General features: G+C 36.5%; 1 protein-coding gene across 4 annotated transcripts in view; it reads left to right on the top strand.

Moving 5' to 3' along the window:
* The window catches only part of ALMS1 (ALMS1 centrosome and basal body associated protein), a 204,113-nt gene that overhangs the window by 105,530 nt on the left and 81,833 nt on the right, over nt 1-16,750 (top strand). The gene's annotated exons all lie outside the window — the stretch shown is intronic.

The following is a 16,750-nucleotide window of genomic DNA, read 5'->3' as shown; positions in this document are numbered from 1 at the left end:
GCTGATACTGCTGCTTTGTCAGCAGACAGCATCGTCTCACATAATGCTCTTTTGCTTTTGTTTTTGTTTTTTTCTTTAAGATTTATTTCTTTTATTGAGGGTGTGGGGGGCAGAGGGAGAGGGAGAGAGAATCTCAAGCAGGCTTCCTGCTGAGCGCAGAGCCTGACAGGCTCAATCTCACAACCCTGAGATCATGTCCTGAGCTGAAACCAAGAGTCAAATGCTCAACCAAGCCACCCAGGTGCCCCCACACATAATGCTGTTTGTAAGCAAGAGAATGGGCATTCTCGTGCAATCTGTTTAAAGCAAGAGCTCATTCACTGCATGGTAGTGTCTCCCTGAATCTTGAGCCCTGCTTTCAGCTCCTCAGTCAGCTATCCTCCTGGACAAGTCATTTAATATCTTTGGTACTCCTATGTGGATGATGGTGGGAGGAAAGGCTTGAAAAGCTGCAAGGTCCCTTATAGCTCTAAAACTGAGTGATTGAGAATTGGATTGGGCCTAAAACATAGGGTCAGTCTCTGCTTTCAGTATTATAATACTGAATTAGAGTTGAATTCCTTGAATGAGAAGAAAATAAAAAATGACTATAAATATGAACTAATAATAATGCCATTTGTCTAGAATGTACTAAATTCCATCTGTTATAGTAGATGCAGATACCATTTTATACTTAGTATAATCATCAGGATTTTAAAATCCTAATACTTAGAGAAATTAGATGTTTTGCCCAACATCACATGGCTATTATTAAGTGATAAGAGGTGGCATTTGAGGGACGCCTGGGTGGCTCAGTTGTTAAGGTTAAGCATCTGCCTTCAGCTCAGGTCATGATCTCAGGGTCCTGGGATCGAGCCCCACATCGGGTTCCCTGCCCAGCGGGAAGCCTGCTTCTCCCTCTCCCATTTCCCCTGCTTGTTTCTCTCTCTCGCTGTGTCTCTCTCTGTCAAATAAATAAAATCTTTAAAAAATAAAAAAAAGAGGTGGCATTTGAATCTAGGTTTGTTTGACTCCAGAGTCCATAGTAATTCAAGGGGTGCCTGGGTGACTCAGTTGGTTAAGCATCTGCCTTCGGCTTGGGTCATGATCCCAGAGTCTCAGGATCGAGCCCTGCTTTGGGCTCCCCGCTCATCAGGGAGTCTGCTTCTTCCTCTGACCCTCCGCCCTCTCGTGCTCTCTCTCTCACCACTTCTGCCACTTTCTCTTCAGTAGAAATGAATCACTATTTCCTCAAGACTTAGGGGTCACACAAGGGCGTGAATACCAGGAATCAGAGATCATTGGAGAATATCTTAGAGGTTACCAATATGTCCTTTACCAAAGATTCCTTTATGTTTACATCTTACCATAACACATTTACCAAAACTAAGAAATTATCCTTCATATAAAATTATAACTAAAATATAGACTGATTTGTATTTGGATTTCACCTGATTTTTCCACAATTGAACTTTTTTTGCTCCAGATCCATTCCAAGACCCCACCACGATTCTACCTTGTGTTTTAGTTGTCATGTCTACTTTATTTCCTCCAATCTGTGGCTCTCTTGTTTTTTATGATATCGACACTTTGAAGAGAAATGATTAGTTGTTTTGGAGAAAGTTTTTATTTAGTTTTCCCTTATGTCTCAGGAGTATATTGAGGTTATGCATTTTCAGTGCATCTCATTAGGGAGCACATTAAGTTGATATGCATTACTGGTGATGTTAACCTTGATCACTTGACTACAGTGGTGTCTACCAAGATTCTCCACGGTACAGTTACTGTTTTTCCTTTGTAAATACTAGATATTTGAGGGAGAAACTGGTAGACTATGTAAACATCCTGTTTCTGCTTAAACTTTGATCACTTATTTTAGCATCCATCACTGGATCTTGCCTGTAGCAATTATTACTCTAGTGTTCTAATGGAGTTTTTATATTTCTTCATTCCTGTTAAGTGGAATTTTTCTGTAAGCAAGAGCTGTTGTTCCTTCCCCATTTATTTATTCCTTTATTCATGTACATCAGTATGGATTCAGAGGCATTTATTTCATTCTTTGGATTATAATCTAATACTACTCAAATTATTCCAGTTTTAGCTATTGAGAACACTTTCATGTTGGCTCCTGTACCCTGCACTAGCCCACTCTGCTGCCCCCATCAACCATTTCTCCCAAGAACCCTTGTTTTCTGTTTCCCTTCCTCCCTCCCCCCCTCCCTCCCTTCCTTTTTTTACCTTTCCTTTCCTTTCTTTTTTCTTTCTTGAAAAAAGGATTTTTTTTAGCTTTTTTGAGATATAATTGACATAAAACATTGTATAAATTTATTAAGGTTTGTAGTGTGTTGATTTGATAGACTTATATATTGCAAAATAATTACCACTATAGCATTAACTAATACCTCTGCCCTGTCACATAATTGCCTTTACTTTTTGTGGTGAGAGCATTTAAGATCTTCTCTTTTAACAACTTTCAAGTGTATGGTATTATTGTTAGCTGTCATTACAATGCTGTGCATAGATCCCCAGAACATCTTCATCTTCTGGTTGGAAGTCTGTACCCTTTGACCACGGTCTCCCCATTTCTCTCACCCTCCAGTCTTTGATAACTACCCTTCTACTCTCTGTTTCCATGAGTTTGGCTGTTTTAGATTCCACATATGTATCATACAGTTTTTGTCTTTCTCTGTCTGACTTTTTTCATTTAGCATAATGCCCTAAAGGTCCATCTATGTGTGTTTCAAATGACAGGATTTCCTTCTTTCTAATGGCTGAATAATATTATATATATGTATATATATATATGAATGGATAATATTATATGATATACATGTATATATGAATGGATAATATCATATAGATATAGATATGGATAAATATCACTTCTTTATCCCTTCGTATATTGATGGACACTTAGGTTGTTTCCATATCTTGGCTATTATGAATAATGACATGGGAGTGTAGATCTCTCTTCAGTATTGTGTTTTCATTTCCTTTGAATATATACCCAGAAGTGTAATTGCTGGCTCATATGGTAGTTCTGTTTTTAAGTTTTTGAAGACTCTCCATAGTGTTTTCTATAGTGGCTGTATCAATTACATTTCCATCAACCAGTAGTGCACAAGGGTTACCTTCACTCTGTATCCTCACCAACATTTATTTCTTGTCTTTTTTTTTTTTAAGATTTTATTTATTTATTTGAGAGAGCATAAGCTGTGGGGAGGGGCAGAGGGAAAGGGAGAAGCAGACTCCCCATGAAGCAGGGAGCCCTATGCGGGGCTCAATTCCAGGACTCCAGGATCAGGACCTGAGGTGAAGGCAGACGCTTAACCGACTGAGCCACCCAGGCGCCTCTATCTCTTTCTGATAATGGCCATGCTAACAGGTGTCAGGTGATCTATCTCATGGATTGCATTTCCCTGATGATTAGTGAGCTAGAAGTTTGCATTTCCTTGATGATTAGTGATGTTGAGCACTTTTTCATGTACCCGTTGGCCATTTGTATGTCTTCTTTGGAAAAAAGTCTGTTCAATTCCTCTGCCCAGTTTTATTTTTTAAGTTTTTATTTGAATTCCAGTTAGTTTACATACAGTGCGATATCAGTTTCAGTTATACAAAATAGTGATTCAGCACCTCCGTACAACACCTGGTGCTCATCACAACAAGTGCACTTCCCAATTTCCCTAACCTACCCAACCCATTACCTCCACCCACCTGGCAACCATCAGTTCTCTATAGTTAAAAGTCTGTTTCTTGGTTTCCGTCTCTTTTTTCCCCCCTTTGCTCATTTGTTTTGTTTCTTAAATTCCACATATGAGTGAGATCAACTGGTATTTGTCTTTCTATGACTAACTTATGTATAATACTCTCTAGTTCCATCCATGTTGTTGCAAATGTCAAGATTTCATTCTTTTTATGGCTGAGTAATATTCTATTGTGTGTATGTGTACCACATGTTCTTTATCCATTCATCAATTGTTGGACAATTGGGCTGTTTCCCTAATTTGGCTATTGTAGATAATGCTGCTATAAACATCAGGGTGCATGTATCCCTTCGACTTAGTGTTTTTATTTTGGGGGGTAAATACCCAGTAATACAATTGCTGGATGGTAGGGTAGTTCTATTTTTCACTTTTTGAGGAACCTTCGTATGATTTTCCACAGTGGCTGCACCAGTTTGCATTCTCGCCAACAGTGTAAGAGGGTTCCCCTTTCTCCACATCCTCAACAACATCTGTTGTTTCTTGTGTTGTTCACTTTAGCCATTCTGACAGGTGTGAGGTGATCTCTCATTGTAGTTTTGGCTTGCATTTCCCTGATAATCAGTGACATTGAGCATCTTTTCATGTGTCTGTTGGCCATCCATAGGTGGTCTTTGGAAAAATGTCTGTTCATGTCTTCAGCCCATTGTTTAATTGGCTTCATTTTGGGGATGTCAGCTTGTTTGTTCTTTGTTACTGAGTTCTAAGAGTTCTTTATATATTTTGGATATTAATCCCTTATCAGATCTGTGGTTTGCAAATATTTTCTCCCATTCTGTAGGTTGCCTTTTTATTTTGTTGATTGTCTCTTTTGATGTACAGAAGATTTTTGGTTGATACAGTCCCACCTATTGAGTTTTATTTTTGTTGCTTGTGCCTTTGGTGTCACATTAAAAAAAGTCATTGCCAAGATCAGTGTCAAGGAGTTTTTCCCATATGTTTTTCTCTAGGAATTTTCAGGTTTTATGTTTAACTCAACCCATTTCAAGTTAACTTTTGTGAATGGTATAAGATAGGGGTCCAATTTCGTTTTTCTGCACTTGGTTATTCAGTTTTTACAGGACCATTTATTAAAGAGGCTTATCTTTTCCTCATTGAGTATTCTTGGATCCCTTGTCAAATATTAGTTGACTGTATGTGCAGGGAAATATTTCTGTGCTCTCTATTCGGTTCATTTGTCTGTTTCTATTTTAATGCTAGTACCATGCTCTTCTGATCACTGTAACTTTGTAGTGTGGTTTAAAATCTGGAAGTGTGATGCCTCCAGTTTGTTTTTACTCAGAATTTCTTTGCCTGTTTGGGGTCTTTTATGGCTCCATACAAATTTAAGAATTTTTTTTCTCTTTGTGTGAAAAATGCCAGCGAGTGTTGATGGGGATTGCATTGACTCTGTAGGTGGCTTTGGGTAATGTGGACTTTTTAACAATATTAATTCTTCTGGTGAACATAGGACATCTTTCCATTTTTTTGTGTCTTCCTCAATTTCTGTCATCAAAGTCTTGTAGTTGTCAGGGTATAAATCTTTCATGTCCTTGATTACATTTGTTCCTAGGTGTTTTATTGCTTTTGATACTAGTGTAAATTTGCATTGTTTTCTAATTTTTTTTTCAGATATCTTGTCATTAGTGTATAGAAACACTCTAAAACTAAATGACTTTTTTTTAAGCAAATATTTCCCATTAAAGTCATCTAGGCTTAGTTCTTTAAACTCTGTTGATAACAGCTGTATGTTTTTATTTTTTATTTTTTTAAAAGATTTTATTTATTTACTTGACAGAGAGACAGAGAGAGAGCACAGTTAGGCAGAGCGGCAGGGAGAGGGAGAAGCAGACTCTCTGCTGACCAAAGAGCCCGGTGCGGGCTAGTGTATAGAAACACTAATCATTGGTGAAGTATTTAAGATTTTCCATATATAAGATTATATCATTTGTAAACAAAGACAGTGTTATTTCTTCTCTGATTTGGATGCCTTTTACTTCTTTTTCTTTCCTGGTTGCTCTGGCTAGGACTTCCAATACTATGTTAAATAAGAATGGTGAGAGTGGACACTTTTATCTTCTTGATATTAAAGGGAAACCTTTTAACCAATCACCACTGAGGATGATAGAAGCTGAGGGTTTGTCATACATGATGTTTATTATGTTGAGGTACCCAATTTGTTGATAGTTTTTATTTATCATGAATGAATGTTGTGTTTTGTTGAATGCTTTTTCTTGATTTTTATCTTTCACTTTTTAATGTTGTATATCACATTTGTTGATTTGCATATGTTGAACTGTCCTTGCCTGCCAGGGATAAATCTGAACTGATCATAGTGTAGGATTCTTTAAATGTACTGTTGAATTTGATTTGCTCATATTTTGTTGGGGATTTTTGTGTCTGTATTCAGGGATAGTGGTTTGCAGTTTTCTAGAAATGTCCTTATCTGGTTTTGGATCAGGGTAATGCTCACCTTGTAAAATGAATTTGAAAGTGTTCCTTCCTCTTCAATTTTTGGTTGAGTTTCATGAAGATTGGTGTTATTTCTTCTTTAAATGTTTGGTAGAATTCACCAGTAAAACCTTCTGGTCCTGGACTTTTTGTTTGTTTGGAGGATTTTGATTACTATTCAATCTCCTTACTCATTATTGATCTGTTCATGTTTTCTATTTCTTCATGATTCAGTCTTGGGAAGTTGTATGTTTCTAAGAATTTATCCTTTTTTCTCCTAGGTTCTCCAATTTGTTGGCATATGATTGTTCATAATAGTCTCATGATTCTGTGTATTTCTCTGGTATCAGCTGTAATGTCTTCTCTCCTTTTCTTTTCTATTCTTTTATTTCTTTTTGAGAGAGAGAGTGTGTGTACATGAACAGGAGGGAGGGGCAGAGGGAAGGGGGGAGAGACAACCTTAAGCAGTCTCCAGGCCCGGCATGGAGCCTGACATGGGGCTCCATCTCACAACCCTGAGATCATGACCATGACCTGAGTCAGACGCTTAACTGACTGAGCCAACCAGGCACCTCAAGACCTTTCTTTTTTCTTAATATAATCATTCATCACCATAAATTTCCCTCTTTGAACTGCTTTTGCTTCATCCCATTGATTTTTGTATGTTGTGTATCCATTTTCATTTGTTTCAAGATTTTTTTTTTGCTTTCTCTTTTGATTTTTTTTTTCTTTAACATATTGGTTGTTCAGGACTATGTTGTTTAATTTCCACATATTTTAAAATTTCCTGCTTTCCTACTGGTATTGATTTCTGTTTCATATTTGGTTGGGAAAGGTACTAGGTATGATTTCAGTCCTCTTAAATCTGCTAAGACTTGTTTTGTGGCCTATCATATGACCTATCCTGCAAAATGTTCTGTGTGTGCTTAATAAGAATGTGTGTTCAGGAACTGTTGGATGGAATATTCTATATGTCTGTTAAAGTCCATTTGGTCTAAATTATAGTTCAAGTCCAACATTTCCATGTTGATTTTCCTGCCTAGAAGATCTGTCCATTGTTGAATTTAGGGCATTTAAAAACATAAACGTGCAGGGAGTAAAATGGTAGTGTTTTTGTATGTGATCAAAGTTGTTACTATATAAAATAGGTTGTTATAGCTATAAGAAGTTTTATATAAGCCTCATGGTAACTACAAGGCAAAAACATAGTAGATTCATGAAAAATAGAAGGGAATCAGAACATAATCTTATGGAAATCAACAGTTCACAAAAGAAGGCAACAAGAGTGGAAGAAAGAAACAAGGAAACTACAAAACAGCCAGAAAACAAATGAGATGGCATTAGTAAGTCCTTACCTATAATTACTCTAAATATGAATGGATTGAATTCTCCAATTAAAAGACATAGAATGACTGGATGAATAAAAAAACCCACACAACTATATGGTGCCTACAAGAGACTCATTAGCTTAAAGACACACAAGTTTAAAGTGAAGAAATGGAAAACGATACTCCATGTGGATGGTAACCAAGAGAGAGCAGGAGTAGCTGTATTTATACTTATATCAGACAAAATAGACATTAAGCCAAAAGCAGTAACAAGAGACAAGGAAGGCCATTGTATAATAATAAAGGGGACAGTTCATCAAGATGATATAACAGTTGTAAATATATGCACACCCAACATTGGAGCATTTAAGTGTATTAAATAATTACTAAACATATCAGAAAGGAGAAATAGAAAACAAAACAATAATAATGAGGGACTTCAGTACCATACTTTGACCAGTGGAGGTATAACACCAGGTTAGCGCATTGTTACTAGAATGTCACTGCTTCTAGCAGTTAACCAAGCTAAGAATTATATGTATGTATATTAATTCATGCATATGCCTACTTTTCTACTTACTGCCATCTCTATCAGTGTGTGTGTATGTGTTTGTGTATATCTGTATATGTAAGTATTTTTTAAACCACTAGTCAGTATTGATACCTTCAGCTGATCTAGAACCACAGGGTTGATTCAAGCCTCTTACCCTTATTTTTAACTTATTTCCTTAGTGATGATAAACCTGGCTCTCATTATCTACAGTATATTTACCTTAGTATATAAATTAGATAGTTTCAGAATTCTCTAACTTGAGTTCAATGTTTATATATGCTTTTCTCTTGAATTTAACATTACAGTATCTAGTCAACACACTGCTGACATTTCTTCGTTTTTTTCTTCTTTTTTTCTATACCCTTCAGTGTGATTCATTTATAATACAGTTATTTTTATTTGTCATATCCTGCATTCCATCTTTGTCCTTACATTGTGGTTCATTTTTTTAAAAAATATGCATAGTGTAAAACTTACGTGGTGTACAACTCTACCATTTATGATAAATTCACCATCACAGTTCCATACAATGTATTTCCATCAATCCCAAAATTTCTGCATGCTTTCTCTTTGTAGACAGATCCCTCCCTTGACACCTGGTAATTCCTGGTTTGTTCTTTCCTCTAATTTTGCCTTTCTAGAATGTCATATAAATGAAATAATAAAATGTGTAACAGCCTTTAGGTTTAGTTTCTTTTACTTTGTAAAGCACATTTAAGATCCATCCCTCTTTTGGGCGTCTGGGTGGCTCAGTTGGTTAAGCGACTGCCTTCGGCTCAGGTCATGATCCTGGAGTCCCGGGATCGAGTCCCGCATCGGGCTCCCTGCTCAGCAGGGAGTCTGCTTCTCCCTCTGACCCTCTTCCCTCTCGTGCTCTCTATCTCTCATTCTCTCTCTCTCAAATAAATAAATAAAATCTTAAAAAAAAAAAAAAGATCCATCCCTCTTTTTTTGGCTTTTATTTTTTTATTTTTTTTATTAACATATAATGTATTATTTGTTTCAGGGGTACAGGTCCGTGATTCATCAGTCTTACACAGTTCACAGCGCTCACCATAACACATACCCTCGCCGATGTCCATCATCCAGCCACCTCATCCCTCCCACCCCCCTCCACTCCAACAACCCTCAGTTTGTTTCCTGAGATTAAGAGTCTCTTATGGTTTGTCTCCCTTCTGGCTTCATCTTGTTTCATTTTTCCATCCCTTCCCCTATGATCCTCTGTCTTGTTTCTCAAATTCCTCATATCAGTGAGATCATATGATACTTGTCTTTCTCTGATTGACTTATTTTGCTTAGTATAATACTGTCTAGTTCCATCCACGTCATTGCAAATGGCAAGATTTCGTTTCTTTGATGGCTGCATACTGTTCCATTTGTGTGTGTGTGTGTGTGTATCACATTTTCTTTTTCCGTTCATCTGTTGATGGACATCTAGGCTCTTTCCGTAGTTTGGCTATTGTGGACATTGCTGCTATAAACATTGGGGTGCATGTGCCCCTTCCAATCACTACATTTGTATCTTTGGGGTAAATACCCAGTAGAGCAGTTGCTGGGTCATAGGGTAGTTCTGTTTTCAACTTTTTGAGGAACCTCCATATAATTTTCCAGAGTGGCTGCACCAGCTTGCATTCCCACCAACAGTGTAGGAGGGTTCCCCTTTCTCTGCATCCCCGCCAACATCTGTCGTTTCCTGACTTGTTAATTTTAGCCATTCTGACTGGTGTGAGGTGGTATCTCATTGAGGTTTTGATTTGTATTTCCCTGATGCTGAGTGATGTTGAGCACTTTTTCATGCGTCTGTTGGCCATTTGTATGTCTTTGGAAAAATGTCTGTTCATGTCTTCTGCCCATTTATTGACTGGATTATTCTTTGGGTGTTGAGTTTGATAAGTTCTTTAGAGATTTTGGGTACTAGCCCTTTATCTGATACGTCATTTGCAAATATCTTCTCCCATTCGATGGGTTGTCTTTTGGTTTTGTGGACTGTTTCCTTTGCTGTGCAAAAGCTTTTTATCTTGATGAAGTCTGAGTAGTTCATTTTTTTTCCCTTGCTTCCCTTGCCTTCAGCGATGTTTCTAGAAGAAGTTGCTGCAGCTGAGGTCAAAGAGGTTGCTACCTGTGTTCTTCTCAAGGATTTTGATGAACTCTGTCTCACATTTAGGTCTTTCATCCATTTTGAGTCTGTTTGTGTTTGTGGTGTAAGGAAATGGTCCAGTTTCATTCTTCTGCATGTGGCTGTCCAGTTCTCCCGACTACATTTGTTGAGGAGACTGTCTTTCTTCCATTGGACATTCTTTCCTGCTTTGTCGAAGATTCGTTGACCATATAGTTGAGGGTCCATTTCTGGGCTCTCTATTCTGTTCCATTGATCTATGTGTCTGTGTTTGTGCCAGTACCATACTGTCTTGATGATGACAGCTTTGTAATAGAGCTTGAAGTCCGGAGTTGTGATGCCGCCAGCTTTGCTTTTCTTTTTCAAAATTCCTCTGGCTATTCGGGGTCTTTTCGGGTTCCATACAAATTTTAGGACTATTTGTTCTTTGAAAAAAGTTGATGGTATTTTGATAGGGATTGCATTAAATGTTTAGATTGCTCTAGGTAGCATCGACATTTTCACAATATTTGTTCTTCCAATCCATGAGCATGGAACGTTTTTCCATTTCTTTGTGTCTTCCTCCATTTCTTTCATGAGTATTCTATAGTTTTCTGAGTACAGATTCTTTGCCTCTTTGGTTAGATTTATTCCTAGGTATCTTATGGTTTTGGGTGCAGTTGTAAATGGGATCGACTCCTTAATTTCTCATTCTTCTATCTTGTTGTTGGTGTATAGGAATGCCACTGATTTCTGTGTATTGATTTTATATCCTGTCACTCATTCCTGTATGAGTTCTAGCAGTTTTGGGGTGGAGTCTTTTGAGTTTTCCACATAAAATATCATATCATCTGCAAAAAATGAGAGTTTCACTTCCTCTTTGCTGATTCGGTTGCCTTTTAGTTCCTTTTATTGTCTGATTGCTGTGGCTAGGACTTCTAGTACTATGTTGAACAGCAGTGGTGATAGTGGACATCTCTGCCATGTTCCTGACCTTAGGGGGAAAGCTCTCAGTTTTTCCCCATTGAGTATGATATTCGCTATGGATTTTTCATAGACGGCTTTTATGATATTGAGGTATGTACCCTCTACCCCTACACTGTGAAGAGTTTTGATCAGGAAAGGATGCTGTACTTTGTCAAATGCTTTTTCTGCATCTATTGAGAGGATCATATGGTTCTTGTTCTTTCTTTTATTAATGTATTGTATCACACTGATTGATTTGCAGATGTCGAACCAACCTTGTAGCCCAGGAATAAATCCCACTTAGTCGTGGTGAAAGAGTCATCCTTCGTTTTTGTGAAGCAGATTTTTTACTTTTTATTGCTTTATTAAAAGCAATAATCTTTTATTATTCCTTTATATTGCAATTCTCTTGTACAGATTACTATAGTTTGTTTATCCATGCATTCATTTTTTGGAGTGATTACACTTTGGGGTGATTACAGTTAGAGCTATAAACATTTGTGTGCCACTTTCTTGTTTCTGTAGGGTAAATCCTCAGGAGTGGGATTGCTGAGTCATGTGGTGTATGTGTGTGTTTAACCTTGCAAGAACTGCTTTATCTTTGCATTCCCACTAACAATGATATTTGTTCCAGTTACTCTACATCTTTGCCAGCCTGTGGTATTGTCCATATATTTTAGCCATTTTTATAGGTGTACAGTGATAGTTCAACATGGTTTTCAGTTGTATTTCCCTAAGGGGTTTTCTTCATTTCATGTGATTTTTTACCATCCTCTTTGGTGAAATGATTTTTTAATAGCGTTTTATTTTCTTACTGTTGAGTTCTGAGAGTTTTGGATATCAGATCTTTGCTGGATATGTTATTGGCAAATATCTTCTTGTAGTATGTGACTTATCTTTTCATCTGCTCATTGGGTCTTTCACACAACAAGGTTTTTTAATTTCAGTGAAGTCCAAGTTTACTCATTATTTTATGGCTCATGCAATTAGGTTGACAGTCCTTTTCTTTCAGTATTTTAAAAACAGTCTGCTTCCTTCTAAATTCCATGGTTTCTGATGAGAAATCTACAGTTTTGGAATCATTATTACCCTATAAGGTAGAAGCAATGTGTCATTTTTCCCAGGTTGCTTTTACTTTTCTTTTGTTTTGCTTTGAGTCAATTGGTTATGATGTATCTAGGCATGGATTTCTTTAGTGCATCGTGTTTGATGTTTGCTGAGCTTCTAAGGGTTTATATTTTTCATCATATATAGGGAGTTTTAGCCCTTATTTCTTCAAATATTTTTTCTTACCACATACTTTCTCTTCTCTTTCTACATCTCTGACACACAAATGTTAGACCTTTTGATATTATAAGTCCCTGAAGTTCTGTTCTTTTTTTTTTTCTATCTTTTTTTCCCTCTGTTGTTCAACTTGAATAATTTCTATTGATCTGTCTTGGAGTTCACTAAGTCTTTCCTCCAACATTTCCATTCTTATATTGAGCTCATCCAGTGAGTATTTTATTTCAGTTATATCATTTTTTAGTTTTAAAATTTCTGCCGTTTCTTCTCTATATCTTCTGTTTCTTTGCTGAGACTTTGTCTTTCCATTTGTTTCAAAGGTACCCACCCTAACTTGTTGGAGGATTTTATAATAGCTTCCTTAAAGTTTTTGTCAGATAATTCCAACATTTCTTTCATCCCAGCATTGGTGTCTATTGATTCTCTTTTCCCAAGTGAATTGAGAATTTCTGGTTCTTCATATGCTGAGTAATTTTGGTTTGTATTTCATAATATTATGAGATAACTAGTCTCATTTAAATCCTATAGAAAATTTTGATATTTTTGTTTTACCAGGCAATCAACCCATTCACATTCATATTACAAATTCTAACCCACCTTCTGTGGGTTATAGTTCCATGTGAGTTCAGTTTTCAGAGCTTTTGCACTGCTGTTCAGATCTGACCTGCATGTGTGTATACCAGTGGCCAGTCTGAGATTTGGTAGTAGTCTGTCTCATATATCTGTGCTCAAAGTGTAGGTATGCTGTTTAGGTTCAGATCTACACACACAAATGGCTCAGGGATAGGCCCAGGAGTTTATAAATATATGTTAAGGAGTTGCTTTTCTCTTCACAGTTTCTCCTTGAGCTCCCCTTTCCTGACTCTCAGGATAGAAAGCAGGAGCTTAACTTAGTCCTCTCTTCTATACTGCCTGTGACTACTTTGTGTCAGTTGCAGGTGGCTTAGTACAAGAGGGGACCAAACCTCCTCTTTTGGAAGAGGAAAGTTTTCCTTCTGTAATTTATGTAATTGAGAATCATTTTCTTAGATATTCCAGCACCATTTTTTGAAATTTTGATTATTTCCGTTTTGAATTTAGTCTTTGTCAGAAATCAGTTGGTGTCATATGTGTGGGTAAAAATAATTTTACTCTGTTCCTTTAATCTGTTTATCTATTTTCATACTAATACCATGGTGTCTTTTTTTTGTTTTTAACCATGATTTCCTGATTACTGTAGCTTGATAGTAAGTCTTGAAATCAGGTTATGTCCTCCAACCTTGTTTTTTATTTTCAACATTACTTTTGCTATTTTAAGTCCTTTGCATTTCAATATAAATTTTATTTTTATTCTTTTTAAGTTTCATTTTTTTTTAAAGATTTTATTTATTTTTTTTTGACAGAGAGACACAGTGAGAAAGGGGACACAGGGAGAGGGAGAGGCAGAGGGAGAAGCAGGCTTCCCGCTGAGCAGGGAGCCCGATGTGGGGCTTGATCCCAGGACCCCAGGATCATGACGTGAGCCGAAGGCAGACACTTAATGACTGGGTGGCTCATTTAAAGAAGTTTTTATTTATTTATTATTTATTCTAAATTTTAGAATAAGCTTCCTAATTTCTCTATTAAAGCTTCTTGTGATTTTGTTTAGTATTACACTGACTCTATAGATCATTTTGTGAATGATTGATATCTTAATAATATTGAGTCTTCCCATTCATGAACATTTTTTCTGCATATTAATGTCTCTCAGTAATAAGTAATTTTCAGTGTAGGCTTTGCACATCTTTTGTTAGGTTTATTCCTAAATATTTTGTGTGTTTTGATACTGTTTTATATGGTATTTCAAAATTTGTATTTTCTAGTTATTTGTTGCTTGTATGTAGAAATACTGTTGTCAAGCCAATTTATATATGTCAACAAGTTTTAATTTTTATTTTAATTTCTTACTTATTGGATCAGAGCTTCCTATGGGCTAATTTAGGGCAATGGTTACTATGGCCACAGAGAATTTAGGTAAGCTAATACTTCCAGTGGTTAAGTTGAGGCATACCTGCTGTCCTCTATTTTATGTTCAGTAACTCCCCTAAGATTTAGGGAGTGTCTTGTTTAAATTTAATGACATCTGCAAGTATGTTATTTATTCTTCATAGACAATCCTGTTGTCAGGGAACAAGCAGAGCAGTTTTACTTCTTCCTTTCTAATCTTCATGGCTTCATTTCTTTTTCTTACCTAATGCACTGGCTAGGACATTCAATATAATATCAAGTAGAAGTAGTAAGAGCAGACATCTTGCCTTATTCTCTGTTTTGGGAGGGTGGGGGAGTAGATTTTGTTTTTCATCACGTGAGATAGTACCTGTAAATTTTTTTTTTTGAGGATTTATTTGAGAGAGACAGTGGGGGAGGGGCAGAGGAAAAGAGAGAGAGAGTCCTAAGCAGAGTGCAGAGCCCAAGGCAGGGCTCCATCTCACCACCCAGAGATCACTGCTGCCACCTAAGCACCCCTAATAGATGCCCTTTATCAGATTAAAGATGTCCTCTTTTAGTGCCTGCTGTGAGTTTTTATCATGAGTGGGTATTGAATTTTGCCAAATGCTTTTCGTGCTTTATTGAGGTAATCATATGTATTTTCTCACTTTTTTTTTAAATCATTGTGGTGAATTACATTTGTTAGATATGTTAAACTTATCTTGCATTATTGGGATAAACTCCACTTGCTTATGATATATTGTCCTTTTTTTATATTTATTACTGAATATAGTTTGCTAATATTGATCTATAATCTTTTTGAAGTGTCCTTATATCCATTGTGGCCTGGAGTTTTTAGTACAGATTCAGTCTTTAATGGATATGACTATGCAGATTTTCTTTTTTTCTCATGTCAGCTTTGAAAGTGTTTTTCAATGAATTTTTTTCTATTCTAACTTGTGAGAACTTGTTGACATGAGTTATTTTCATAATATCTTCTTATCCTTTCAATTTCTGAATCTCTAGTGATATTAGCTTTTTTATGTCTGATATTGGTAATTATGAATTATGGTGGCTTCAAAAAAGAACTGGAAATATTCACTCTTTCATCATTATCTGAAAGAATTTGTGTTAGATAGGTATTATTTGATTTAAATCTACCATATCACATTTTGCTTTCTGTTTGTGTCATCTGGATTTTGTCCCTTCTTTCCTGCCATCTTTTTTTTTATTAATCATGCATCTTTTATTATTCTGCCTTATTCTCCTTATTGGCTTTTTATATACATCTTTATTCTTTAATGAAGAAATGGGATGATCCCCACCCAAAATTTGGTTCAGATATGTTGGCTTATGACATTTCTCATACCATGAGAATTTGAGAGGAAGTTTATTACTCACACAGGGACTTCTGGGGTGAGCTGGGTGAACACAAACAGGTGCAGGCCAGCTTTGGCAAAGCAGAGTGAGTAGATTGGGCTTATAGTGACCAGGAAGTAGAACTAGGAAAAGGGTTTTATGTGTGGGAGGTTTAAATTTTCTGTTGGTGCCAATGAAGGAGGTATTCACATTCAGACTTTCTTACCAGCCTGTCCAGATGTAGGGCCAAAGGAGATGCTTAAAAAGAAGTCATTAGTGAAACATCAAAAATGGAGTCAGACTTTATTACAGTACATATTGTAGAAATTACCCTAGTCATCCTTAATTTCTATATTGTCCTTTGTTGCTAGACACAATTTGCCTAATATTTTATTTAGGATTTTTACATCTATGTTCATGGGGGATATTCACCTCTAATTTTCTTTTCTTGTAATATCTTTGTCTGATTTTGGTATGAGCATTAGGCTGACCTCAGAAATATATTAGGATGCTCTGAAAGAGTTTGTTTAAGATTGGTATTCTTTCTTTCTTGGATATTTGGCAGAATTTACCAGTGAAGCCATTGTGGCCTGGAGTTTTTAGTACAGATTCAATCTTTAATGGATATGACTATGCAGATTTTCTTTTTTTTTTCTCATGTCAGCTTTGAAAGTGTTTTTCAATGAATTTTTTTCTATTCTAACTTGTCAGAACTTATTGATATGAGTTATTTTCATAATATCTTCTTATCCTTTCAATTTCTGAATCTCTAGTGATATTAGCTTTTTTATGTCTGATATTGGTAATTTTTGTTTTCTCTTTTTTTACTTGATTGCTTTTTCTAGGTGTTAAGCAGTTTGGGTTTTGTTGATCCTCTAGTATGTGTTTTCTGCTTATTTTTAAAGATTTTATTTATTTCACAGAGACATAACGAGAGAGGGAACACAAGCAGGGGGAGTGGGAGAGGGAAAAGCAGGCTTCCCGCGGAGCAGGGAGCCCAACGCGGGGCTCGATCCCAGGACACTAGGATCATGACATGAGCCGAAGG

This window comes from Zalophus californianus, chromosome 8 (assembly GCF_009762305.2).
Source record: "Zalophus californianus isolate mZalCal1 chromosome 8, mZalCal1.pri.v2, whole genome shotgun sequence".
Classification (NCBI taxonomy): Eukaryota; Metazoa; Chordata; class Mammalia; order Carnivora; family Otariidae; genus Zalophus; species Zalophus californianus.
Note: the sequence above shows the minus strand (reverse complement) of the source record. Positions and strands in the feature narration are given on the sequence as shown.